The 25,972-nt window shown below is 37.9% G+C and overlaps 1 protein-coding gene across 5 annotated transcripts in view; it reads right to left on the bottom strand.

The window, feature by feature from the left end:
* PEX5L (peroxisomal biogenesis factor 5 like) overlaps positions 1 to 25,972 on the bottom strand; it is a 164,340-nt gene that overhangs the window by 95,139 nt on the left and 43,229 nt on the right. The window lies entirely within an intron of this gene.

Below are 25,972 nucleotides of genomic sequence, written 5' to 3'. Positions count from 1 at the left end.
CCTTGCCTACCATTTTTTTGTCCTTTCCCAGTAAGGTGTGCTCCAGTAGATTTCTTCCAGCATAGCTTAGGGTTCAGGCCATGCTGGTTCTCAACTCATTTCCTCTCCCAACAGAATGTTTTGTAAGTTTTTAAAGTGGTAAAAATACAACTAAGTCTCGGCATACTGGTCAATTCTTGTTTTTAAATATCCTGAAGGAAGAACAGATCTAGGTGTAAATAATTGGGAAGCATGGACAAAATTCTTTTTTCTTAACCAGAAATTCATATGTGGAATTCACAACTCAAAATGAATTCATCATTGACTTGGTGATCTGTTTGCACCTGGAAAATGAGATTTATGGTTCCTTAATAAGGACAGTCAAGTTGCAGCAAAGAATTTTGTGCCTATTGATTTAAAATAATGACACAGGGCATTTAAAAGGAGGACTTCCAATTGATCCTCCATATATTTCTCCCTTACTATCTTTTCCCCACTTCCAGCATTGCTTTTATTCCAGATGACAGGTGCACACTTCTTCAGCCCATCATCTTTTCTAGGAAGTCTTCTGAGATTAATGAGGAATGACTCTAATTACATTCTACTATATAACCACTGAGCCTTCAGCATGTGCTATGTGTTAACTGGCGCTTTTTGTTTCACGCTTCCAGACTGTGTATGTGTTTGGGTGCTCTGGGAGAAAGTCTTGGATAACAATCTGCATGGTCTTTGACTCTAAGCCTCCCTCCACCCATGAGGGTCACTGGGATTCCAAGCTCACCATACACACACTTACTTTCCTTGGCTTGAATGAATGGTGTAGGATGAAATTATGGCTTTCATGGACTTTAGGCACTTGTGCCTTCATGGGCTCCTTGCTCCATTAAAAAAATTTTTTTAAATTGTATTTCATGACAGCGTTGGTATGAAGATAAAAATAATCCAGACTGCATGATTACATATTAACTATTATAAAATAGTCTGTTTTTTAGGTGTTGATTTTAAGAGAGAGTAAAATTAAAACATTTTTGTGGGCCCTTAAAAGTGGCCCTATAAATTGTGTCTACTGTGCCTAGGGGATAAATTGGCCCTTCTCCTCCTGAGCAGGGGTCTTCTCAACAGTCAGTGTGGCGTCTCTGCTGCTGCTGCTGCTGCAGTGTTGTCCCTGGAGCTGTGGTCTCTGTCTCCTCTGGGTGGTCTATTGTTGCTTCCACCACCCTGCATTTCCATCACAGGCATCCTGTCTGCCCGAACAGGCCCCTGCTGCCGCTCTCACTGTTTTTGTTAAGGACTCAGGGAGTCTTTCCTAATAGGACTCACAAATCTTTTCTTTTTATAAATTTTTAATTGACAAACAATAAGTGCATAAGCCCAGTCAGCAGCTTTCATCTTACAGTCCTTCACACATACTCTCAAAAAACCTGGAGCAGTTAGACCTGCAGCAGAGAGCATTGGCAAGTAATGTCCATTTGCGCTCTTAAAATGGAACCTCTCCACCAGACAACAGGCATCAGCCTGCCTCAGGGGGCATTCCTATCTGTCCAGGGGCACTTCTGAGGAAATTAAGACAATTCATGTCCCTATTTTTAATAAATAATCAGTTCTCAATGACCAGAGTCACCAGTTGGTTCCAAAGTATGCCTCGCCATTTTTTCCCATACATCGTGGATCATTTGAGAAATGGAACTGTCTAGTACCCACGGTATCTGAGCTGTGCATGTGGTTTAAGCTCCTCCCTGGAACCTTGTTATTATCCTTTATTTTGTAAAATATCCTTTGTAAAATGGACATTAATGTCTCATTAATGAAACTGCCCTGTGAGAGCAAAAATTGTGTTTATTCCTTTTTAAACATTTTGCATTATTTGGTATAGTTATCTGTGGGCACACAATAAATACTCAAGTGCATTCAATATACATATATGTATGGGATATCTTTTTCAAATTATTTAAGATACTGAAATCACATAATATAGCCAAGTATGACAGAAGGTGATTCCAAATTAGATAAAAAGTTTTAATTAGACTTTTAAGGAAATGAAATAGTTTCAAGCTTCTGAATAAAATTCATTAAAATTAATAAAGTGTTGCCAGGTAAAGATGCTTAAAATTTGCTCTGAAGGACAGATAAGACTTTATTTTTAATTAACAAGATCCATTTGTCCGCAATTTACCATTTGTTTGTTCTTTTGAGAAGACTGAACATCCCCCCCTCATCTCACTCTTACCATGCCCCAAGGCTTATCTACCCTTTTTGCTGGGCAAGCGATCTCACCACAAATGGTCAAGGTAACAGCGCTCAGTCCTCATTTGTCTATAACCAGCTTTGCATTAGTAAAGTTTTATGCTCAGGCTTCCTTTGATTAATGTGGCTCTAAATTACTCGAGACTTATTTTATCTTAAGGATGAGCTTCTCTATTATGCACTTGAAAGCAATGTTTTCTGTCTAGGGTGTTCTGGCTTAAAACAATCTTTTTCTTTTGACTTTGACCTTATATTGAGGCTGGCATAAATAATACATATTTGATAATTAAGAAGTAAATATAGAATGAGATGTTTTCTGGTTTTTTGTATGATAAAAACTAAATTTGTTATATTTTGAGAAGCCTTTGAAGACTGGTTGAGAGATATAACTAAAAAATGGAATCCCAATTAAAGAGTTACTGTTATTATTTTCAATTCCTTGTCAAATATCTCAGATCATTTGCAAATGGGCACCTATTTTTGGTTATTTTTAAGAGAAAGGAAAACAACTAAAACAAAGAACTAAAGATTACTTTTTTCTTTTCAAAAATTTCCCCTCCAAATACAAACACTCTAGACTGTTTGTACCTTACTTGAACAAATGGATGGACATTCCAACATTCAATAGAAAGTAAAGCATAAGAATCGTTCATCACCAGCATAGGTAATTGCTTAGACCAGCAGTCCCCAACCTTTTTGGCATCGGGGACCAGTTTCATGGAAGACAATTTTTCCACTTGGGGGGAATGCGGAGCTGGCGGTGGAGGCGGAGCTCAGGCGGTGATGCAAGTGATGGGGAGCAGGGCTGTAATACAGACGAAGCTTCGCTGGCTGGCTCACTGCTCATCTCCTGCTGCACACCCCCCACCCTGTTCCTAAGTTTTATAGAAGACAATTTTTCCACAGACTGGGGTGGGGGTGGCGGAGCTCTGTGGCCAGTTCCCTAACAGGTTTCTCTGGGGTGGGGGCTTCAGGCTTAAACTATGCTGTATCAATGTTGTTTTGGGCATGGGGGGAGGTGAGACATGGCCTCTTTTGGGAAGAAAGTAGGGGAATAGGATTTGAGGCCTGGTTTCTAAATGTATGCAGATAGCCAAGCTGGTGTAATATTCAGGATCTTAGAATTTTGCAGGTTGATCATAAGGAAACTGGGGAGAAAGCATGTATAAATATCTGGTTCCTTTATCACTCCCATTTCTTCCACATTTTATATGATTGGAAAGTATTCTAAAGTAAATACAATAAATAAGAATCCCTGTAGGTAAATATAGGATCAAGACCATGAAAAAGTTCCCTTGGATTGATATGATTATCTCTGGAACTCTTTTACTGATCAGTGATCAGATGCACTCCCCCAACTTCTTGCCTCTAGTAAATAAAATATTCATACCAAATCCAAAAAGCAAGTCACAAGGAAGAATTTAATCCCCCTACCAAATTGGAGGCCTTTAAATGTTGAAGGTCATTATCTTGGAACAAAGAGATTGAATTCCCTCCTTTCTTTAAAAAAAAAAAAAAAAAAAGATGGAAAGACCTAATGTTAAATATACTGTTACCAAATTATTGAATCTAAGGCAGTAAATTTATCAAGATATCATAAGATAGAATTATACTGTGTCATTTTTATTCTTGAGGAAGATGATTGACTAGTGAATTGGAATTCACCTTGTTCATGAATGTTTAAGGCAAATTCTATTACGAATTGATGAGCCAGAATTGTGGCCTTGGAGCCTGACTATTCAGAAGCCTTCTTTGTGGCTGTCCTCATTTTCTGGCAGGTAGAAGTGTTTTTATCAGCTTGTTCCCCAGTCACCAAATGGCCCGGTTTTGTTGGTACAACTTAGGGAAAGTAAATTAAAGAAACTAGGCCAAGTTCACAAGCTACTAGCCAAGAAGGTCTGCAGCTAAGGTATTCCATCTGCCTGAATTCTCTGAAACAGCTCCAAGAGTGAAGCTGAGGCTTTGGGGATTCCTATTCTAAAATTCTGACTCTGACTCTGGCATCTCTGCTTAGCTCAACATTCTTCTGGGGGTCATTGGCAATGTGTGGGTTGGCTCCTCTTAATGCCTTGGATTCCTTGAAAGCAGATGAATAGTCTCTCACTTGGTGGAGAAGAGTTAGGGAAAGTACAGAATGATCTCGGAGCTGTGAGCCATAGTCAACGTGTAGCCAGGTGTGGTCAAGGTGATTACCAGCTAATGGAGCCAGTGCAGCCTCCGTGGTCAGGAGGAGAAAGTGGGAAGTCCATGTGGCATTGTTGGCACCAACACTGGGATTGGAGTCAGAAGAGAGGAGTTTCAATCCCACTTCTGCTTATTATAAACTATTCTTTCTAAGCTTCCATTTTACCTTCTGAAAACAGGATAACATTACTATTTATCTACTTCATAAATTTGTGAGAATTAAATGAGACAGTGTACATGAAAGCACTTTCCACAATGCCTGGTGCTTAGTAGGTACTCAAGAAATATGAATTGACTATGAACTGTTACAGCTGAGCTCAGGGACTCTGTAGGCCTAATGGACTTTATGAAGTAGGTGGTAACGAATGCAATATTATGTTTGTATTTGTTCATGGAGTTAAGTAGGGATGGTTCTTTTATTCTCATCTCTGTATAGTATTCTATCATCTGATATACCAGAGTTCACCCATTCAAGTGTTGATGGACATTTAGGTTTTCCTATTTTTTGGCTATTATAGAGAACACTGTAATGAACTTGAATTTAGAAGCCACAGGGAACATAAGAAAGGCAAATAAGGAAAACTGAAAAATAAATATGAAAAGGGTAAAGAGACTTCAATAACAGCAATAGAGGTAGAGAATAATTACAGTATGGATAAAATGTCTTCATGTTTTATCCAAGAGTGCATTTACAGAAAATCTGAGTCTCTGCAGCCAACAAGCAAAGACCAGGGTTGGGATGACTTAAATTAAAAGAGACTAATAAGACACAGAAATCAAGGATCAGAAGAAAGACCAGGATGCTGAATCTAGCCACCAGTAGATAACGAGAAACCAGTTTCTAATGAGTTAGGATTAATACCTGTTACGGGCTGAGTTGTATCCCTCAAAATTCTTATGTTGAAGGCCTAAGCCCCAGTATCTAAGATTGCGACTATATTTGGAAATAGGGTCATTAAGTTGAAAGGAGGTCATTGGGTTGAGTTCTAATCCAATATGACTGGTAATCTTATAAGAGGAGGAAATTAGGACACAGACATGCACAGAGGGAAGACTTTGTGAAGACAGGAAGAAGACAGCCATCTACAGCCACGGAGAGAGCCTTAGAAGAAACCAACCCTGTTGAAACATTGATCTCAAACTTCTAGGTTCCAAAACTGTGAGAAAATAAAATTCTATCGTTTAGGCCACCAGTCTGTAGTACCTTGTTATGGAAGCCCTAGCACACTAATATAGTAACGGAACAACCACCTATGAATGACTGTAAAGTGATCTTACTTTTGTACCTCAGTAAACTGTTTAGAAAAATGCAAAGACAGTTCATTTACAAGGTTATTTTAAGCCTTCTCAGCTAATTCCTTTTGTGGTTTCTAATCTGATCAAAAGGACTTCATAGATATTGAAAACGAGAAATTCTGAACCCTTGGCCTCCTGTAAGGGACCCTGACCTAATTGTCAGGGAGAGTTGCCCAGAAGAAATTCAAATGAAGATTTGTGCCTGGAGTGGCCAGCTAGTGCCAACAAAGCTGTGCTTTCTCCAGCTGGACTGAGGTTTTAGCCACATGACCTCAAATTACTGTTTGGAACTTCCTAAAAATAATTTTCTTATGGAAAAGCAAATTTCTTTCGATTTCTAAATCTGAATGCTCTAAGGAAGTTGTTTGTTTCCAGCTAAAAGTTTATTAAATTTTATATATTTTTAGACTTCAATTAGTTAATATAGACATCAGTCAAAATATATAATTGATATGTACATAAAAATAGGACTAAAAAAATAGAACATTTGGAAAGCAATCATGTACCACGGGTAGTTTGTTTATTTCTGTTTGTAAAAAGCTCTTACTAATATCTCTGCAGCATATTTTGGGGCAGGGCTTACAGCTTGTCTCTGGCTGTCAGATACAGCCTGGCCTCTTCTGAATTAAACATGAAGACATTAGCTTAGGATGAGGTCCATAAGGAACGTTAAATAAATTAGAACACTTGGAGTGCCTGAATGTTTTAAATAAGGCCAGTTTCCCTTTTTCTAATCACCATAAATCTATAATTTACATTTCTATTGGTATGCAGATCATGTACCAGTTCATTTTACTTTTCTATCAAACTTTCTGGCTATAATCACAGTCCTGATTAGTTTCAAATGTAGGAAACTTGTTAATGTCAACAGACATATGAAATTTGCTGTTGGAGCCGCCATTTAAGTACTCATTAAAAAAAATATATTCCTTTTGTGGTTTCTGGGTTGTGCCTAGACCCAAGTCCCACTATCTATGCCCCATATTTCTGTTCTTAGAGGCTCCCCTTTAACTGACAAACCAGAAGGGGAAGAAAATAGCTGCCACATATCTGCCTTTTCTCAGGTTTTATTCTATTTGCTCTCTATCAACTCCAAGTTGCTGAGGGATGCCTTAATCCAGTCATGTGCAGCAATGTAGCTTCACACACATGTGGTCACTAAGGCTAGGTGGGGTCTGTGTTGACAGAGCATGAGACATGGAGTTAGAAACGAAGAGCTTGAGACTCAGAAACATCACTTTCTTGTGTGACCTTGGGCAGATATCTTATTTTTCTCTAAGCTGGAGAGTGGGAATGATTTTAACAACTGCCTCACTGACCTTGCAAATAGATAACATACGTAAACATGAACATTCAATATGCTCTAGTAATGCTATAAATCAGCAAAATCCTGTTAGCCAAGTAAATTATTTTTCATGTGCATTTGGGCATCTATAGTATCTGAAAGAACAGTTTATTTTTCAAAATAGGAACTTGATAATGCTATGCGATCATAAAGTGAAAAAGTTAATGTACTTCCTCTAACAATAGAAATACAAGGCAAGTCTGGATCTGGCCCATTATAGCTGCAGTTGCAAAACTCCAAGGTACCATAAGATTGCTAATGAATTCACAGACTGTTTTATGTGCTCTAGGATTGACAAATATAGTGCCATGTTAGGAAATGCATCCAACCAAAGTTATATAATCATAATAAAAAAGATGACTTTCGACTTTCAAAGTCTAAGAAAGGATTCAACAGAAAAGACTTTAAGATTGTTGAAGTATTTCCAGCAGTTCCAAAAGCATATATTTCTACTAATTAGTTCACTAGTTTGTCTGATGAATTATAAATAGGTACCACATTTATTTCTTGTTTCCAATGCTGAAGGATTAGGACATTGTGGTGGACCATTTTGTACATGAAGGTATTGGGTCATTTACACTCTCTGGAAATATGTCCATACTCTGTGTCCCAAGCCACTATAAATAGGCAGAAAGTAATTGGATAATATTAATTTTAAGGTGCCTGTGAAGTTTTTCTTAATCTGCTGTAAATGGATCCCCTGCTAGCTCCAGCATTTTCTTCTTTCCTAACTCTCAGATATATATCAAAAGAGATTAAATTAACATTTTAAAGAGATTTGGCCTGAACTCAGTTATACCCTTTAAATGATACATTATGGCCTTTTAGGTCCAAAGACAAAAACAACTACATGATACTGATATTTTATGAGATAGGTTGAATTTTTTTTTTCAGAGATGGGGCCTCAAATTCCTGGACTCAAGTGATCCTCCCACCTCAGCCTCTCAAGTAGCTGGGACTACAGCTGATCCCAACTTAGGTTGAAATTGATACTAATTTTACTATTGATACTATTTTATGAGACAGCTTGAAGTGATACTAGATAGATGTTATATATATAGAAAAATTAATCCTTTAACTTTAAGATCCTAGTTATTCCCATATTAGTATATACTATTTTTAATTAAACTTCTAAAAGGTTCTCAGAAAGTAGAAGAGGTCTTAGATCCTGCACTTAAGCTATTCCTATGAACACTGATTTGAAGAAAGCTCAAGATGGGTTTAGCCTATTAACATTTATCTGCCTGAAAATTTATATTGTTGCAATCTCCCCATTAACAATACCACAGTATTTCTTTCTAGCCACTTATAATGTATTCAAGTACAATAGAACACAAAGTCTCATTAATCAGCATTCTCAATTAATTTTTCCAGAAAATTTCATGTTTAGAAGAAAACATTACAAGCAAACAAGCTCACTTGAAGGATCCTAAAGATTTCGAGTTATGTCTCACTGTCAATATATTTTCAGCCCCACCTCTGACAACTACATCTAGGGGAACCAGCCAGCAAGGAAAGATGATCTGAGCAATGGTCCTGAGGCCTGTGATATCCCCATTCTTCAAAGAAAAAATTAGGCTTAGTATATTGTACTTAGTAACTTAGAAAGAAGTATAATACATGTTAGAAAGATCTGCCACTAAAAAAAGGTGTTTTTTTCTTTAGTTCATCTTAAAGTGATGAAAAATTTCAGTTAGAGCACCCAAATGCCGTTACGTGTTCTCATTGACTGAAATTTTATGATATTTCTTTCACTAGTCTTAAAAACACAAAGACTTCCTTTTAATTTCTTAAAGGCTGCTTTTATCAAAATGTTACCATGAGGTCATAGAAGGAATGTATTTTAAAGGCCTACTTCCTGTTTTTTCCCTTAGGCTTTCATAGTTGCTTTAGGTATAACATATATATGTTTATGGCTAATTTATTCAACAGTATAAGAACACTAGACTCATTTTCTGGTCTTGTTTTCATTTACAATAAATGTTTTTAAAGACATTATTGCAAATAATTTTAAGAAATTTTAAATTTCAGTGAAAAAATCCAATCTACTCTGTTATAGAAATTTTTATATTAAAGTCATCAAGATTCAGAGATTTCAGAGTATTTTTCTTCCTTTTTAAGAACTTAAACAACAATTTGGTAGGCTTAGAATTTGACCTTTTCTTTGAAAAATGAAAATAAAGTTGTTTGCATTTTTCCTCATTAAAAAAATGCTTATTTTCTTACAGAAGATTTAATTGGAAATAGAAATGTATTTCTTGAATGTGGATATTTTAATATCATAGTGGTATTCACAAGCTATACATCTGACAAAAAGCTAATAACAAGAATCTACAAAGAACTCAAGCAAATCAGCAAGAAAAAACAAACAATCCCATTAAAAAGTGGGCAAAAGACATGAAAAGAACTTCTCAAAAGAAGATAGACAAATGGCCAATAACCATGTGCAAAAATGCTTAACATCACTAAATATCAGTGAAATGCAAATTAAAACCACAACGAGCTATCATTGTAACCCAGTTGGAAGGGCTTTTATTAAACAGTCCAAAAACAATAGACACTGGCATGGATGCAGAGAGAAAGGAATGCTTATACACTGTTAGTGGCACTGCAAATTAGTACAACCTCTATGGAAAATATGGAGATTCCTCAAAGAACTAAAAGTAGAACTACCATTTGATCCAGCAATCCCACTACTGGTATCTACCCAAAGGAAAAGAAATCTTTCTATCAAAAAGACACTTCCAATCGAATGTTTATTGCAGCACAATTCACAATTACATAGATGTGGAATCAACCCAAGTGCCCAACAATTCATGAGTGGATTAAATAAAATGTGGTATATGTATACCATGGAGTACTACTCAGCCATAAAAGGATGAATTAATGCCATTTGCAACATTTTTTTTTTATTTCAACATATTACAGGGGTACAAATGTTTAGGTTACGTATATTGCCCTTGCCCCACTGGAGTCAGAGCTTCAAGTGTGTCCATCCTCCAAATGGTGGGCATTGCACCCATTACGTGTGTATATAGCCATCCCCTCCTCCCCCTCTCATCTGCCCTACATGCAATGAGTGTTATTACTAATACGCACTTAAGTGTTGATCAGTTAATACTTATTTGATGGTGAGTACATATGGTGCTTATTTTTCCATTCTTGGGATACTTCACTTAGTAGACTAGGTTCCAGCTCTATCCAGGACAATACAAGAAGTACTATATCACCATTGTTTTCTGTGGCCATTTATAACAATTTGGATAGAACTGGAGACCATTCTCTTAAGTAAAGCATCTCAATATTGGAAACACAAACACCACATGTACTCACTATTAAATTGGAAGTGACCAATGAACACACATGTGCACTGAGGGCAGTAAAACTCAGTGGAAATCAAATGGTGTGAGGAGAGGAGGGGAGGGGCAAAAACCTACCTAATGGCTACAATGAACATTATTTGGGTGATGGGCACACCTATAGCCATGCCTCAAATATTACACAGGCAATCCATGTAACCAAAAACATTTGGAACCCCTTACTATTTTGAAATAAAAATATAATAGAACAAAAACTGTGTCACAGTAAACAAAGAAAGTGACTGACAATTTTTTGTAAGAATTTAACTTGGATTCCTCTATTACAGAATTTATGGTCTAGCTAGATCTCTTTTAATTAGTACTGTATAATTTTATTCATTTATTTTTAGTTTAAATTCTGTGAATGTTTATGATTTTAATTTTTTTTTTTTTTTTTTTTTTGAGACAGAGTCTCTCTCTGTTGCCCAGGGTAGAGTGAGTGCAGTGGCATCAGCCTAGCTCACAGCAACCTCAAACTCCTGAGCTCAAGGGATCCTCCTGTCTCAGCCTCCTGAGTAGCTGGGACTACAGACATGCACCACCATGCCCGGCTAATTTTTTTTTTTATATATGTATTTTTAGCTGTCCATATAATTTCTTTCTATTTTTAGTAGAGATGGGGTCTCGCTCTTACTCAGGCTGGTCTCAAACTCCTGAGCTCAAACGATCCGCCCACCTCGGCCTCCCAGAGTGCTAGGATTACAGGCGTGAGCCACCACGCCCGGCCTATGATTTTAATTTTAAGTTACATCATGTCAACATTTTTAACTTTTTCTCCTTACCCAAAATGAACAATGAACAATGAAACTAGGTACTTTGGAACTCTGGGATCTTTTATAAATATGGTTTCTCTGTATATGATATTTGTGATTATAGATGCAAGAGCAACTGCTGACAAAAATACACAGGCTGGATCTTTCCTTTGAATAACACAGATTGGTGTTTCAGACAGTTGATGTCTCCTTAGCTGCAAACATGGCTCTCAGAAATGTCAGTCTCATCACAAGGTGCCAAACTCCCACAGAGGATATTCTGAACTGTAAGAGTTGCCTGGCATCATGGAATGTCCTTGAAGGAAGGAATTCTTGGTGCACTTATCCCTATGTAGGTCTGCAGGGTTCTCTTCTCTTACTCCCTCCCCTGCAATACTTCCCCTCACCAGCTCTACTGCACCACTCACCATTACACTTTAAGGCTGTATAGATCCAAGTTCTGTGTCTCTCTGTCTCTGTAGAGTCTGTTTTCCTCACTTGGAATTCCCTTCTCCTCACGTCTACATGGTGAATTCCACTTATTATTCCAGATTCAGCTCAATCATCACCTTTTCTTTATTGGAGTCTAGACTGTGGTCTCCTTAAAGTTGGACTTTGGCACATTCTGTTTTGTTTTGACACAAACACAGGGTCTTGTGGGTATAGAGGTGTTAAATGAAGGACTGTTGAATGAATGAACAGATGAATGAATGAAGGCATGGATGGACAAATAGCTGATGTATAGTCCTACCTACCTAAGACTTTTTGAGCTTTCTTTCAAATCTGGATTACAGAAAGATAAAACCATGTCCTTCCCAAACCTCTCCACCAACAACCCAGGCAGAAGTAAGGATGGTGATGGCTCCCTGGCTAAGAATTTAATGATGTTTTGCCAAGTGAAAATTTCAAACCTTTTGATCTCATTTCGGTAGCCAAAGGAAAGGTTCAGCCACGGTTACTTTTTATATTTTCTGCAAAGCCCTTGTGGGGGTAGTGAAAATCATATTTACTTTGGATTAAAATATGGTAGCAATTTGGAAGGGGAGAAAGGGGAGGAAGAAGATTGGCTAACGAAACTCTACAGAACTAAAACAATTTTTTTTTGTCCCAATTTAGTCTTCTCCTCGGTTGTCTCTAACCCTCCACCCCCGTTATCTCCCCAAACCTTCAGTGATATCTGCTGGAGATGGAAATATCATCTGTAAGATGAAGCCTTTTTGCCTGTAATTGAATGGAGCCAAGTTCTACATTCTGTGTGACAAGGCGTGGAAGCAGAGAAGACAGAGAAATGATTTCTTTGTATGTTTTGTTCAGTGCCATATGTGAACAGCCCAGAAAGGTACCAGGCACAGACAAGGTATTTAAATATTTGTTGAACAAATTTTTAAAAATCCACACACAACCCTGATAAAGGAGAAGCAGGAACTCAGAGCCAGAGAAGTTAGCATCCCCAGAATTCATGGAGATTTTGTGAAGTGGTGCTGGGGTGGGGAGGTGTTGAATTTCACGGTGCAGTGGTGCTTCCAGTGAATCTTCCCTTGATCTTAAGATTTAGGGAGACCCAGCTGGCACAGAGGTTAAATAAAATCCAAACGAAGAAACTATAACTTTAATCAAAGATGCCTTAAGGAAAGACTAGTACATTCCCGTTCAGTGATATTGAAACCAACACAAATTAACTTAGTGATGAGAGATGTGCAGAAAAGTCACTCAATTTTTGAAGATTATTGGAAAAAGCTGAAAATTGCAGTGATGTTTTATGTGAGAATATAGTGATTATATGTTCTGCCTCGAGGAAGGCAGAGAGCATTTTTTTGACTTTCTGAGTTAAACAATTTCCTGAACAATAAGAGAATGAAGGAAGCACAGGGAGTGTTTATGATGTCACCCCTGGAGAAGATGGCATATATTAGACGCACTCTCTACTTTGAAATCTCCAAGAGTAAAACATTTCTTTATTTGATACATAACAATGAATATAGCAATTTCTACTTCTACAAAAACTACTCACAACTATAAACTCATTTGAAGAGTGTGATGCTTCAAAGAACAAATGAGCATCAGAGCATCTAACTAATAAAAATAACTACCAAAATGGTATTGAGAGTGTTATAAACAGTTTCCCATTAAATTTCACAAACATCTCTTTGAAGTGGGTCTAATTATATCCTTATTTTACAGAAGAGATACTTGAAGCCCAGAGAGAATAACTTGCTCAGAGACAGGAGCCTAGTAATAGAAGTAATAGAAGTAATAGTAGTAATAGCAGTAATGGTAGTAGCAGTAATACGCACTTACTGTGCTGGTTAAATGTACCACATGCTGTGCTGAATGTTTTACATATATTTCAATGTAATAATTTTTTTTCTTCCTTCAATGATAAATTAACCTTAGCTTACTATAACTGTTTTACTTTATGAACTTTTAAATTTTTTAAAAAAATTTTTGACTCTTTTGTAGTAACATTTAGCTTAAAACACAAACACATTGTATAGCTGTTCAAAATATTTTTTCTTTATATCCTTATTCTATAAGATTTTGACTGCTTTTAATTTTTTTTTAACTTTTTAAACTTTTTTGTTAAAAACTAAGACACAGACACACAGATTAGCCTAGGCCTACACAGGGTCAGGATCATCAATATCACTGCCTTCCACATCTTGTTCCGCTGGAAGGTCCTGAGGGGCAATAACATGCACGGAGCTGTCACCTGCTGTGACAACAATGCCTTCTTCTGGAATACTTCCTGAAGGACTTGCCTGAGGTTGCCTTACAGTTAACTTTTTTTTTTTTAATAAGTAGAAGGAGTACACTTTAAAATAATGATAAAAAGTATAGTAAATACATCAAACAGTAACATAGTCTTTAGTATCGCTATCAGGTATTATAAGTGGTCCCCAATCCTTTTGGCACCAGGGACTATTTTCATGGAAGACAATTTTCCCATTGATCAGGGAGTGGGGATGATGGTTTTGGGATAATTCAAGCCCACTACATTTATTGTGCACTTTATTGCTATTATTAATACATTGTAATATACAATGAAATAATTATACAACTCACCATAGGTTGGGGACCCCTGATATAATGTACATACTCTATTTGTTAGGCTTGTATACAACTGCTGGTGCAGTAGGTTTGCATTACGACTTCACCACAGACCTATGACTAATGTGTTTCACTATGACATTAGGACAGCTACAATGTCACTAGGTGATGGGAATTTTTCAGCTCCATTATGATCTTATGGGATCATGATTGTATATGTGGTCCGTCATTGACTGAAATGTTGTTATGTGGTGCACGACTGTACCTAAATCACAACTCTTTGAGGTGTATACTTTTCTCATGACCATTTTACAGATGAAGAAACTGAAACACAGAGAAGTTAAGTGGGAAGAACTAGTAAGTGTCAGAGCTGAGACAGAGCCCAGTGTCTGGCCTCAGGGTCTATGCTTTTAACTGCTATGTTTTTATTGCCTCTCGGAGCTGTGATTAGAAGCCAAGTTTGTTTCCTCCTGGGGTCCACATGCTTAGCCATGCCCTCTACTAGTGCTGGGTTCTACGTGATGATACTTCAGAATCTCTACTGCAGTCTATTTCCTCCTTGGTCAAAAGCACAAGGATTCCAAGCAGCAATATCTGGATAAGTTCCTCTTGTTACACAGGTCACACATCTGATGGGTAAAGGGCAAGTCAGGATTTGGGCACAGGCTCATTCAACCCTCAAGCTCATGCTCCTTTTACAGGGCACTGGAAACCTTTATGTTAAAAGCCCTGAAGACACCGCGGTGCAGCAGCTTTTTAAAGTGTCACTGTAGTGGTTCATTAGTAAAACTCCCTTTCTACCTCCTTCTGGACCAAAAGGCAAAAAGCCTACGTTTAAATCCCAGCCTGCTCACATACAAGGGTGCGACTTTGGGAACGGCCACCTTTCTGAGCGTCTGTTCTCATCTGTTAAAATGAAAATATTGATGTCCATTTCACAGTGTTGTAACCAAAGAACTCAGTGCAGGGAGTGAACGTTGTGGGCATTTGAGAGGTGTTAGTTTCTTCTTCTTCCTTTTTTTTCTTCTTTCTCCCGTATCTCTCTCTTCTCTTGGGCAAGACAACAGATATCATCATTTTAAAATGATATGAGCACTATGCTACAATTGGTTTGTATGCACTCAAGACATATCCACAGACAGTAGAGAAGAAAAAGGATCTTATAGAATGAAAACACATGAGATTTTTTTCAGAGTCTTCAAGTGCTACTTAATTCTCCAATATCCCTCTATACCTCAGGCCAGCTCAAGGACAGCACATGAATTTGGAAGCACATTCCACAGAACCTAGGACTTGATCAAGTACCGTCTCATTCTGTGTTCAAGTAGTTTCACATCTATGCATCTTGGATTGTTCTTTGTGTACACCAGTTACCATTAAAAAGGAATAGCAAGGTCAAGGAAGTAACAAAACACTGCTGAACTCTTTATGTGGGAGATCAAATAGAATCCTTAAAATGCTCAAGCAAAGCTGCTTCTAATACTTCTTTACTAATACTGAAGTTAACGTGGCAGTGGCAGGATCTGAATCTCGGTTTGTTTAATTCTGAAGCTAAATATCTTCTTACTACTACAGCAAGCTGCCTCTTTCTAGGTGCTTGATAAGTATGTAGAAGCTAAATGGACATAGTTTTTAGGCTTGTGAAAACCTTTCCCAGCTAGACTTATTTACTCCTTATTTGGGGACAGGACAGTTCTTGTATTTTGGCAAATGATTATGGAGATCCTTCACAGACACCCTTGAGTTGCACCTGATGGAACTCAGACTTCGGGCTGCTTACATGTTGAAGTTGTAGGGTCAGAATTTAGCAGAATGTTTTTTTCTCTTGAGTAATTCGATGCAAGTATTATAAGATAGACTGCCACTGGGTGAGCAGTGGCTGTGCCTTGAGCATGGTTCATGATCTGGACATACATGCATCATATTTTTGTGATGAATGGAAAGGCAAGCTTAGCAGGCACTTTTACTTGACTCTCAATTTTTAAAGTAGGAAAAGAAAAAGCTGAAAAACAAATTACTTTCTTAAAATAGTTTAGTGTTAGAATAGTTTGCTTTTCTTAGCTCTTTAGAGCTAAGAAAATGTCCATCAGAAAAAAGAACAAGGAACTGCCCCTCCAAGTTCTCTGCTCCCAGATTTATTCTCTGGAGGCAAGTCAGAATGGGCAGGAAGGAGGGAGACTCAAGGCTCTGACATGGGTGGAACCTCCATCATGTCTGTCTGTGGTCTCCCTCTTCCCATCCAGAAGCAGCTTTCTCTCCTTCAGATGGCTGCTTCTTTCTTAATCCTCTTGTTTTTACAGGGAAAGTCACTAAAGTTTCTCTCCTTCCCTTATCATCAACCTCTTGATTGAGTCAGGTTGGGCTTTTTATAAAATAAAATTTGTGTTTAAGCATTTATCCCTTAGCTTTAATGGAGGATCTGAAAGACCCATTTTTCCGACATGGAGTTTGAGTCAGAAGTATTCCAGCAAAAATTATCAGGGTTTTAAGTGGGAAAAGGGATTAGCATTAACAGAGAAACTGTGTTCTCTATGTGATAGGTATATACCATGTGTTTGATCTCCTCACAAAAATCTTACAAAATGAAGGTATTATCCTGCCTTATTGAATACAAAGGAGATGGGCTAAAGGAGGTTAAGCTATTTTCCCAAAATCACTGGGAGAATACATGTATATTTATTTTCTAGACATGCCTTAATAAACTTTTCATGTCTTCACAAACTTAAGCTCCATGAATATAAGGACCATATCAATTTTGTTCACTATGGAATATCTATCCCCTAAAAGAGTTTTTGGCACTTAATAAATGCTCAGAAAGTATTTTTTAGTGAAATTATTTGCACCTTGCTACATAAATGAATATAAATTAACTTTCAAAATTACTAAAATAGAGAAAGAAAACATATGTATGAAAATCAAAGGAAAAAAACAACGGTAGCATAATATAGATAAAAGTAAGTCTAGTACAAAAATGAAAACCTTAAGTCCCATTTTCCTAAGCCCTTTAGTACTAATGAGGAACACTGAATCTTAATCACTTACATGATTTTTGGTTTCCTTAAGATAGGAGACAAATTAATTGCTCAAGACATGTACAGCTCTTCTAGAAAGAAGTTGCTCCCAACCCCCAGGAAATTCTACCTTAAAGATGATACTGGGTGATATAATGAACAAAGGTCCTAAAAAATACCTTTGAAGGAGGCATGATAATGAATGGTTTTTATTAGGACTCTAGTATGATGTTATTGGCTAATGTGGAAAGGCACAATAAGCCATAGCATCACATCAGCCCACAGTATCTGTGTCTTTTTGCATCAGCCAAGAGGATCGCACTAGAGTATAACAACAAACATCATTGTGTCTATCAAATATGAGCTTTAGGAACTCACAGAATAAAGGCTTTTCCCTTAAGGTATCAGTCTACACAGGTATTACTCATCTTTCTGATGGTGGCAACTCACTTTTGAACTAAATTACATATGTATTCTGTTCAATTATCCACTTGGAGTTCCTCCGAAGTTTTCCATGACTGACCCCTCAATCTTCATGACTATTCCTCCAGTACTTTGCAGCCCATCGAGTATCATCACAGCAGCAATGAGAGGGAAGAGAGACATATGTGATCCAGGAATCAGAGAGAGATGACTCACTCAGCATATTCTCCCTTGGTGTACAAGGGTAGGGACAGCTCCTGTGTCATCTGGAGCATGACAATGAGAAAACAGACACTGGCTCTTCCTGATATAGCCTACAACCCATCTGGGCCTCTAGACATCCATCTGCATTTGCATTCATGCACATCTCCTACTACTCCAACTCCTACACCTTTTGGCAGGAAATATCCACACAGCTGGATTGGATTCATAAGATGGTTTTTTTTTTTTTTTTTTTTTGCCTCATTAAACTCTAGTTTCTTGCAAGCAATGTGTGTTTTCTTTATATTCCAGCCCAGAAATCATTTAACAGGAAGAAGCCATCTCAGACATGTGCTTCAAGAAAAGGCTTAGGAAAGGGAAACAAAAGCATGTTCCTTCTGTTTTACAGAGCATTCGTCCCCCTCCATGTATAATATATTCTCTAAGAAGTCCTCTCTGGAACTAGACAGACAGATTTGTAACTGTTTGTTGCCTGTAAGATGATGGATTACAGAGGAGGAAATCAGGCAGTTAACAAACATTGCTAGGCACTGTACCAGGCCGGGGAGAATGCAGAAGACAAAACAGACAGACGTGATTCTTGTGAATCTTAGGATTTGGCAGAGATGAAAGATATTACACAAATAATTTCAAGCATAATAAATGCCATCAAGGAGAAAGCACAGGGTGCTATGGGAAGAGACAATAGCAGGATGTACGATAAATACCTCTTATTTATTTAGATGTGTCAAGAAAACATCTCTCTTGATTGTCCAGTGCTGCCTTTAAAATTTCAGTGCTTCCCTTCCTTGAGTTAATTCTCATATCATATGTCTGTCTGAAGGACAAAATATTCACATATTCACTGAAACCACTATAAGCTGTGATCAGAATTCTATTCAACTAATTTAAAAATCTTCATAATTCATGTAGGAAGATCAGCCTTGTCCTTAATGAAAAAGAATTCCATATTCATTTCATAGGAGATGAACTATTTAATTGGAAAATTTAATATATTGGTTATTTGCTTTAAATTTCTTGTGTCTGCTCAGACTTCAAGTGAATTCTTGATTATTCCAATAAAGGGGGAATTGGCATAAATATTTATCCAGTGAGACTGAGTTCAAGTTTGTCCAATGGAAAAACTACCATTGGCAGAAGTGTGGGATAGTGCAGTGGTTCTCAAAGTGCAGAACCTGCATCAGCAACCTCAGCATCAGCATCACCTGAGAACTCATTAGAAAGGCAAATTCTTGTACCCCACTCTCAACCCACTAAATCAGAAACTCTAGGGGTAGAGCTATCAAATTGCATTTCAATAAGCTCTCCAGGTGATTCAGATGCATGCTACAGTTTGAAAACCACTGGTATAGTGGTGAAGATCATGGGTTTGGAATCAGGCAGATCTGAACTCAACTCCTAGCCCTACCACTTAGTAGGTGTGTGACTATAGATAGTCTCTTTAAGCCTCCGTTTCCTCATCTGTACAATGAGGAATGTACATCTTACAATATTTAACTTGTAAGTTTGATGCAAGGACTAAATGAAGCAATGCTTTAAAGTAAAGTAAATACAGCATTTAAAAAGTATTAGCTGTTATTTTTAACGGAGTTTTAGCTGTTCCTCACCTATCTTACTGGACTAATGGGAGTTATTGACCTTATTTACTTGCAGGACAAAGTGGAGCTAAATTTATTTCCAATAAGGTGAAATCATGTTCAAGTAGGCAGTGAATGTCAAAACCTACCTGAGGCATCAGAGCTAGCAACTCTTTTTCTATTTCAAAGACATAGAAAAACCTCAAAACTAAGATACATAATCAAGGGATGTCCTTTGGCTGCCACAGTGGGAACATTGGGTACAGAAGCTGCTCTTAGACTAGGAGGTTCTCACAGGCTTCAGTTTTATCTGGGAGAAGGTCTGACCCTGACCATATCAATGACCTCTGCTGGGACTCTGAGGAGAGGTCTTGTTTTGCCAGCTCAGCTGACACCTCTCTCTTTAGAACTCTTTATCTGAACCTCTCTTAAGGCTCTGGTCACCTTTACCATGCATTGTAGTTATTTGCGGGCATGACATTACTCCCCAGCTCCATGCCACCTTCTTGAGACATAGCCCAAAGCTGACTCATCTTCATAACTCCCTCGCTCCTACCATCAACGCCTAGCTCTGGGATAGGATTGATGTTTTGGGAATGAATAAACGCGTGCATGAATGTTTTTAAACCTAAGTGCAAAGCTGAGAGTGCATTAGCACTTAATGCTCTTACCACAGCAGACAAGCATTCACTGTAATAAGAGAGACAAGCTGTCTCATCTTCTTTAAAAGTGAAATGTGATCCTTATTATCACCTAGAAAAGCAATGGAAGCAAGTGGATTTCACCTCCTAAACCCAACTGACAAATGCATATTCCGTTCTTATTATTACCTGAGCGATTTCAGGCCAGTATTAATTTCTTAGGACCTTGGAAATATTCTCATCTGCAAAAAGGATGGTATTTCCTTGCCTTTTAATACTTTATAGTAAGAGGATCAATAGAAAATTAGATTAATTTTTATATTTTAGGATATAGTGCAGTATGTTGCACGTAAGAGATAATCAATATTTGCTGAACAAATGAATGAAAGAAAAAGGGCTGTAAAGCACTTAACTTAGCAAAGTAAGAAGAAACCAACGAAGCAGATACAATAAGATTATTTATTTATCACTTTCATCTTAGTTACTAGACATTCCGGTTTTCTTTCTTACCCAAGTTGAAAGGCTGCGTGCAGAATCTGAGAGGTAAGGGTTGGGAAGTCCAGTAGAGGGAGGAGTTAACATTAGAAACTCATCTTCTCCTTCCCTAGAGAGGATGCTCAGAGGCCAGAGGAAGTGCCTTGCTTAAAAACATTTTTTATTGGCAGCACAGTTGTGTTTTCAATAGTAATTCTAGTCATTCTTTAAACTCTGCCTAACGTTGCTTTTCTTAATTTAATTTTTTGCATAGGTGTTATATTGACATGGTTCAAAAACAAAAACAAGTATCTAGTGGAAAATCTTCCTCATGTCTCTCTTCCCTCTCTGCCTAGTTCACCCACCCATATGACCCATCCATAAATAACCAGTGTGATTAGTTTATTATGTGTTTTTCCAGAGTTTATGCTTATACAAGCAAACTAGATACTATACATATTTTAATTTTCCCATCCTTTTAACGACTAAAGGTAATATACTGTACCAATTATTCTGTATTTTGCTTTTACCACTTGATACATCTTAAAGGTTTTCCTATAAGTGCATAAAGAAGTTCTGTCTTTTTATTACACTGCCTAATATTCACTTGTAAGAATATATTTATCTTGTACCTTATTGATGACAATTTAGATTATTTTCTATTTTTTGCCATTGTAATCACTGCTGTAATAAAAAACCTTGTACATAGTGATATATATTTTAAACGAACAGTTTTAACTCATTATCCCTAAATTTAGGAAGATTATCTTGATTTTAGGCCAAACAAAAACAAACAAAAAATGTATACTAATATTCTATATGAGTATCAATATTTAAATTACTTTGATTTAATTGTTTTATCTAACACTCTGGTCAAATCTCCTCTAATTCACATAATTACATTATAGTACAACATATAGGCACATAAAATTATTAAAGAAAATGTCAGCATCACAGGATTTCTGATGGATTATATTGAAGATTATTTTTTCCCCATGGCCTACTCTGTGTGTTATTTACTCCACACATGGCTTTACTCTTGATTTCAAGCCAATCCCCACTCTCCAAATGTTCCTCCTGAGTCTTCCAATATTTCCTTTTTTGGCACTAGTGTTCACTCAGTTGTTCAAGTCAAAAGCTAACAATTACCTATAGTGCCCTTTCTCCCTTACCTTGAATATCCAATCCATCAGCAGTTCAATTAATCTTGAATCTGACCACTTCTCATCACCTCCACTGCTGCCTCCTGCTCTTAACTTTCACCTGGGCTGCTCCGCTAGCCCCTCACTGATGTCCTGCTTTCATCTGACGCCCATAGTGTTCGCCTTAATAACCAGAGTGGTCTTGTGAAAAGCCACATCAGATCATGTCAGTGCCCTCAGCCTAACCAACCATGATTGTTTCCTATAATACTTTCCCTTTCATCCTCCAGTTAGACCTTCCTCCTGCTTAGTCACACCTGCTGTTCTTGGAACTTGACTAGACTCATTCCGACCTCCAGGCTTTGCAGTTGTCCCTTCTGCCTTTCATCAGGCTTTTGTGGCTCCTTTTCATATTCAGGTCTCAACTCAAGTATCACCTCCTCAGATGGGCTTTCTGACCACATCATCCTAAATAGCACCTCCATCCCTCCCTATTCCTTTGTCTTGTGCTTATTCTGTTCACAGGACTTGTCACCAATTGTGAGTATTCTTCTAAGTGTTTACTGCTGTCTCATCCATAGAATGAGACTCTGTTCAGCAAGGCCTGGGCTTTCTCCTTAACTGCCGTAAGTACAACACTTACAGTAGTGCCTGGCACATGGTAGGTGTTCAATAAATGTCTGTGGAATGAATAGATGAATTAAAAAATAAAATCACATTTAACTGTGCAAACTTTTTGGATAATTTTGGAAATGACTTCAACTCATAGAAATGCTCATAATCCGAAATAGCTTTCATAATGTCTGCATAATGTCCCATTTTAATATGTGTAGGAAAAAAGTAATGGTGTGGAATTTGGCACATCTGGGATTTAGTTTTTTTTTTTTTTTGAGACAGAGTGTCGCTTTGTTGCCCTGGCTAGAGTGAGTGCCGTGGCATCAGCCTAGCTCACAGCAACCTCAAACTCCTGGGCTTAAGCGAGCCTATTGCCTCAGCCTCCCGAGTAGCTGGGACTATAGGCATGTGCCACCATGCCCGGCTAATTTTTTCTATATATATTTTAGTTGTCCATATAATTTCTTTCTATTTTTAATAGAGACGGGGTCTCGCTCTTACTCAGGCTGGTATCGAACTCCTGACCTCGAGCTATCCACCCGCCTCGGCCTCCCAGAGTGCTAGGATTACAGGTGTGAGCCACCGCACCCGGCCTGGGATTTAGTTTTGAATATATATGTCTTTGGAAATTTTTGGCACATTGCTTAAATTCTCTGTAGGTCACCTATCTCATTTGTAAAATGGAGGTTTGAATTATGTGAACTTCAGTTACATTTTTAATTATCTATTTGTTATTAATTATCTATTAATTTTCTATTTAATTATCTAATTGAACAAATTTATTAAACATGGTAATTTAGTTATCTATTAATTGAATTATTTAATTATCTATTAATTGAACAAGTTTATTGAACATGTAGTAAGTCCTAGGCATTTGGGATCATTGGGGAGCAAGACGGATGCCAGTACTCTTCTTACGGAACTTACAGCTCAGTGAGGCAGTCAGATTCCTCTGAATGGTGAAAAGTATGATAAGGGGAGAAACATGGTTCAATGAGAGCACAGAACGGGGGCCTGACTAAGCTTAGGATATCAGGTTAGAGACAGAGACGTGTGACTTGAGATCTGAAGGGAGATTCTGATTAACTAGTTACAGAGGGATTGGGAAGCTGTCCCTGCAGAGGGAATAGACTTTTTAGTGCACGGATGGTGGCACATTCTAAGAAGGGGAAGCAGGCCAGTGTGGTTGCCTGCAGAGAGTGACAGGGAGAGGTAGGCAGGGGCTAGTCTGCATTACTCAAAGTGTGGTATGCGGACTGCAGACCGTGAACCGTTTGTTACCACACTGTGAATAAGGCAAGTATAAAAATTCAAGGTATTCATTGTAGAAATTTTTGTGGCAACTTCACAAAGTAATCTAATAATAAAAAAGGCTTGTATTTTGTATGACTTTTTTTCATTTCATTTATTTGTGTAATTAATTTTTATTGTGTTTATAAAATCATAAATCTGCAAGAAACTGGACATTAAAACAAGCAAACAAAATCAAAATAAGACCTGCCCTTCAGCATAGATTGTTTGGGTAACCTTGTGAGGCAAGTTGAAGGTCTTGGTCTTCATCTTGTGAGAAATAGGTATAAATTGCAGCAAGTGCTCATGTAGCTAGCATACTAGTTGGCAGTTTGAATGGGAAGAAACAAGTTTTAGCAACGTTTTTTTTTTTTTTTTTGCTTCAGTAATAGCCAAGCAAATCAAATCTACCTGCACTTATAGGAAACTGGGTTGTGACCTTTGGATGGGTTTATGTAATCCTGTGTCTCCAGAGCCTACTTTATTACAGAGAGACTCTCAATAATAATTCAAAGTAGCCATTTTCAAACTTTTCAGCCTGTGACCCAACTGGGAGCACCTGTACCATTCCCTTTGGACCTCTGGTTTTTCCAAAGCTCACTGTTCCAGGAGAGAGAAGCACCATCTACAAATGGCTGAGATGGAGGAGTGGGGCAGGGCTAGGACCTCATGGGATACACAGCCTTCCCATCCCAAGCTTCAAACAGTGTGTAGATGGTTACACTAAAAGCGCAGACTTCACCACTATGCAATATATCCATGTAATAAAACTACACATGTACCCCTTAAATTTATGCAAATAATAATTACGAACAAACTATTAAGAACAAATGTTGGGTAGGGAGCGGATGGCATTTAAACAGTTGTGTATCTGAGTTACGATGTTGATGCTCCAACTGATTCTGGATTGAATTTTAAGCACTTTTCTTCATTTCCTGCAAGCAACCATTAGTTACCACCAGCAGCACAGTTCTGTGTTAGATCCAAAATTGGTGACTCTTATAAAAACCCAGCAGTCCCTTTTGATATTACGGAGACGAATTGAGGGCAAGACTAGAGTTCACTTATACTCATCCCATTTTATTACATGGAGAACAAAACCACCAGAGCATAAACCCCAGTTTTTGTTGAAGGTAGTTAAATCCTAACTCACTCCAGCAAAATCACCAAGATCCAGGCCTAAACCCACTTTGTGCTGTTATCTTTTCCTACATTCTCCCTAGCCTGATGGCTGAAATCTGTAAGCCGTTGTCCCTGTTATGAGTGTGAGTTACTGAGGGACCAACTGTAATATGCTATCCCTTACTAACTGTTACGTTAGATCAAAAAGGGAAACATCACATCAGTAGGGCTCACATGAGAATGACTTATCCCATCAGTCTCAATAATCTTCTAATAGAGAAAAGTACCAGCAAGCTTTACCCAGAACAAGGGATAATTCTAAGTGACGTATTTAAAAGTCCTGAATATATTTTTTAAAAGAATAGCTCTACCCTACCGGATACCATTAAAATCAGGTTGCTTCCTCAGCTGACAGCAGGGGGCAGCAGATCAGAGTCTGTTCTGTGAAAGTGGTTTCAAGGATGGAAAATTTGTGATGGAAAAATCCTCAAAGTACTTAAATCTAAATACGGAAAACCTAAAAGTTGATTCCTCATTTAAGATTTATTTGACAAAAGAAGAGAGCTGAATTAAACATAAAGAATTTTGCATTTATTTTCAGTTCATATTTTATATTTCATTTATTCTACCGTTCATATTGTATTAGGTTGTACTTAGGTTGCCTTTTTATTTTTTTATTTTTTGGAGACAGAGTCTCGCTCTTTTGACCTGGCTAGAGTGCCGTGGCGTCAGCCTAACTCACAGCAACCTCAAACTCCTCGGCTTAAGCAATCCTTCTGCCTCAGCCTCCCAAGTAGCTGGGACTACAGGCATGAGCCACCATGCCTGGCTAATTTTTTCTATATATTTTTAGTTGTCCAGATAATTTCTTTCTATTTTTTAGTAGAGACAGGGTCTCGCTCCTGCTCAAGTTGGTCTCAAACTCCTGACCTCGAGCAATCCTCCCGCCTCGGCCTCCCAGAGTGCTAGGATTACAGGTGTGAGCCACTGCACCTGGCCAGCTTTTTTATTTTTTTGTAAGTCAAGAGCTGTTAAATATTGGCAACTTCATAGGGTTAAACCTAATTATTTTGGAGCAGAATTTAGATATAGAACTACTGTTAAAGTGTATGCAAAGGGCAGGCATGTGTTTGCGTGCAGCAGCCGCCCTAGGTTCAGAGAGGTGGTGATGAGTACTTGTGGACATTAAGAACAGTTCCTGCCCAATCTCCCTGCCTCTGCCTCTCCCTGCTCCCTACAACTGGGATC

This window comes from Eulemur rufifrons, chromosome 7 (assembly GCF_041146395.1).
Source record: "Eulemur rufifrons isolate Redbay chromosome 7, OSU_ERuf_1, whole genome shotgun sequence".
In the NCBI taxonomy this organism is placed as follows: domain Eukaryota; kingdom Metazoa; phylum Chordata; class Mammalia; order Primates; family Lemuridae; genus Eulemur; species Eulemur rufifrons.
The sequence above is the reverse complement of the archived record's forward strand: the minus strand, read 5'-3'. Positions and strand labels throughout refer to the sequence as shown.